Consider the following 3,888-nt stretch of genomic DNA (forward strand, 5'->3'; position numbering starts at 1 on the left):
ACATATGTCAAAATCCATATCGACTACGGCCGTCTAAGAAATATTATTACGATCAGGACTGGATTATGGAAGGAAAATTGTCAAGGTAATTTATTTATTAATATATTTACATTTATATTTAGATTGTGCGTGTGGTTATAATTATTTATATATAGTAATCTGTTTATATGTTATTTATTGATTTTTTAATTTGCAGCTTGTCTAACCAAACTCGAAATCAGTATTAGATAAATCAAAGGATTGCAATGTTGAAACGTTCTTATGACTTGGTTGCTGCACTTTTACAAATTCAACAACTTCTTCATAGTCTGTGCGTAAAAATCAACGTAGCACATTAAGTTATAAAGTTATATACGTCTGCCTTCTTGGAAAAATTTTTTTGTCTGCATTATAACGACTAATTATGGAAGAGGACGGTTTAATGATCTCTGTCTCTGCTGGCAACATGGACATTGTGATTTTATTGAAAAAGGAAAAGGATGTTCCTGAATGTGGAACGCTTCCACATTGACATATGTAACTGCAAACGTATGTAGTATTTCTTGTGACATGCTATACGTTGTCAAAGATAAAGCATTAAAAATTGATGACTACGATTGCTTCATGCAACATTTCTTATGGTTTACGGAGAACATCATGTTGTTCTCTATAGTTACAACCATAATCTCTTGTGTGTTTTATCTCTAAATGGTATGTATTCTAAAGATTGTCTGAAAATAAGGTATGTGGTATTCCAGAATCATTAGATTTGTATAAAAATAATATCTGTCTAAATTTGAATTTTTTTACAGGAAACTTTATGTTTTGGTTATCCAGTAGAACATGTAGTTTCTTCTCCCGATGCAAATACAGCTTACATAAAAGTAAGAGATCAAATATTTAAATACACAAGAAACGGAAAACTTGAACAGACAAATATAACGTTAAACGAACAGTGTGATCAAATAGAAGTTATACGAATTGATATCAAGAGATATTATCCTTGCTCTATCTTCTGGAAAATAGTTTCTTGGTCGACGGAAAAGAAATTGCTAAGAATATTACAAGTTTTTACGTACATTCTGATTTTTTGTTTCTTACGACACTGCAATGTACATTGATTTGTGTCTTATTGAGTTAATATAAAGCAGCTAAATGAACGTGATTTAACTAACCAGCTCTCAGGGATTTAAATATGAACGAGATTTTATTTGCGGGTAAATACATACTTTTTATAATCTTTTTTTTTTGTATATAGCATATTTTTCTGACTTTAAATATATCGTTACAGATACATCAGGTACCTACATCAGACGACTTGAAAAAGGTTCTCGTATAATAACGGCGATACCGTACGACTCAAAAATAATTTTATAGCTGCCTAGAGGAAATTTAGAATGTATACAGCCAAGGGCATTATCGGTGCATATAGTAAAATGTTACCTGAATAACTGTGATTATTTGACGGCACTTGCTATAATGACTAAACAACGTATAAACTTGAATTTATCATACGACCACGATCCACAATTATTTCTGGATAATGTGAAAAAGTTCCTAGAAGATTTTGTACAGCATAAGAAGTTAAATTGGTTGAATCTGTTTTTGTCAGAATTACAAAATGTCGATGTCACCCGTACAATGTACGCGTTTTGTTATGTGGATCGCCCTGTCAAATCTGACACTAGAAGTAACAAAATACAATTAATAAGGTAGACGAGATCTGTAAATTATTAAGAGATGCCATGGAGAAATATCAAGTTGCGGATAACTTAATACAACCAATATTGATAAGCTTGGTGAAAAATTAACAAAGACAAGGATTGGGAAAATACACTCAGTAAAATAAAGCGAGTGAAAATGTTGGAGGATTCACAGAGATCCGAGTTACATGATCCTACCGTATCCACTTATGAAGCGTTAAAGTGTTCACTGCATTTCGTCACTATCGATACGTTATATGATGTTTCATTAGGCATGTATGATTTAGAACTCGCAATGTTTATAGCGTTTGAATCATCGAAAGAAGATCCCAAAGAATATATTCCATTCTTGAATAATTTGAAAAAATTGGACCCAAATTACATGAAGTATTCTATTAATATGCATCTTAAACGTTACGAATTAGCGTTAAAATATTTGTCTAAAGATTCAACTAACAATAAGTTTGAGGAATGATTAAATTTGATACGTAGTCATAAATTATACCAGGCGGCAATAAAATTGTTTGAGAAGAATACTATAGAGTATAAAAAGGTGGCTGAAGTTTATGGAGAATTTTTGTCAAGTGAAGGAAAATATGTGGAAGCTGGTTTTATAGAAGTGGCGATCTTGACAAAAAGTTGTAGAAACATTTAGAATGTTAAATGATAATTGGGAGGATATAATCGCAATATCAAAAGAGATGAAACTACGGTAAAGATATACAATTTTTTTTCGTATATGCATGAAAGAATATTATCCTATCATCGTTAGAATTAATTACATATGCTTCTATACACATAAGAATTAATTTTTTCAGCCCAGCAAATTCATACAAACTTCATAAGACACTGGTTGAACGTTTGAAAGCAGAGCGGAAATATAAACATGCAGCTATAGTATTAAAAGAATATCTAAATGATGCTGAAGAAGCAGTTGCGCTATTATATGAGGGGAGATTTTGGAAATATGCAATACGATCGTGTTTATTTTTCTAAGGTATATATATATATATATATATATATATACCTTTTTTTAAAAGAAATTAATCTTTCTTAACTATATAGATCAAAAAGATAGTAGAAATAGAGTTTATGCTTTCTTTAAAGCAGAAAATAATTGGTACATTGAAAAGTTTACATAAATACAAAGTATAATAATAGCATATAATTGAAGTAAAGCCCTTTGCACAATAGGCGATAGTGACAACGATAAAATTGCCGACAAAGCTATACCTTTGTTGGCAACTTTGTCGCTGTCACTATCATCATCGCTATCGCCTATTGTGCAAGGCGTCAGACTATTATAGGACAGGTTGCCGTTATATTGTATTATTACTGTAATTTCATGTACTTTTACGTCATTACGCATGATCATGTACGTCTATATCATGTCAGTATGATAGACACTCTAACCACGCAACTATTAATTTTAGTACTTAATAATTTTTTATCTAATTGAGAACGACAATTTTAACTTATAGATTTATTCATGTTTTACGCACCAAAATACACAAAATTAAAATTTTAGCCAAATCGGTGAGGAAGCTTCTTTCCTTAAAAAAAGTATAAAATAAAAAAAAATTTTTTAATAGAACCGACTTCAAAAAGCTCTAAAAAATAAAAAATATAAAACTTTTATATATTTTTTTAAATTCTTTCTTATTTTTTACAGTTCTTTTGAAGTCAGTTCTATCTTTCTTTCAGTTTTTGAGCAATTTTTTAAATTTTAATTGTTTTTTGCATTTTTTAAAATAGATTTATATATCAATTGCTATGTGACATAACAGTCACGTGTAAAATTTACTTTTATGGTAAAAAATTAAATATAATTTATTTTTAACCGACTTCAATATGGATGGGTTCATAACAACTTAATTTTGACAAATATTTAGATATTAAAGACGAAGGAACACGAATGTAAAGAGATCACGCCAGCAGAAACTCCATCGTTCTTCAATACAGCGGACAAAATGCTAAATCTAATGCATGTGACGTTAAAAAAAGCAAAATACATTATGACTATAGTGATGGATCTCAATGTTATATCGCTCGCGCTTCAAATTATTTGTTTAGCAGGTACATTTTATTATATTTCTCATTTTACTTATAAAATATAATAATACAATTATAATTAAATTTTGTGAATTGAATGAATATAGGTAACATTTTATCAAGGATGCTATTAGACGGAAGAGCGGAAAGAAAC

General features: G+C 29.8%; 1 pseudogene; it reads left to right on the top strand.

Annotated features, from left to right (window-relative positions):
* LOC112468253 lies at nucleotides 1–3,888 on the top strand (annotated as a pseudogene).

The sequence above is a fragment of the Temnothorax curvispinosus genome, unplaced genomic scaffold, assembly GCF_003070985.1.
Source record: "Temnothorax curvispinosus isolate PA1 unplaced genomic scaffold, ASM307098v1 QBEX01001764.1, whole genome shotgun sequence".
NCBI classification, from domain to species: domain Eukaryota; kingdom Metazoa; phylum Arthropoda; class Insecta; order Hymenoptera; family Formicidae; genus Temnothorax; species Temnothorax curvispinosus.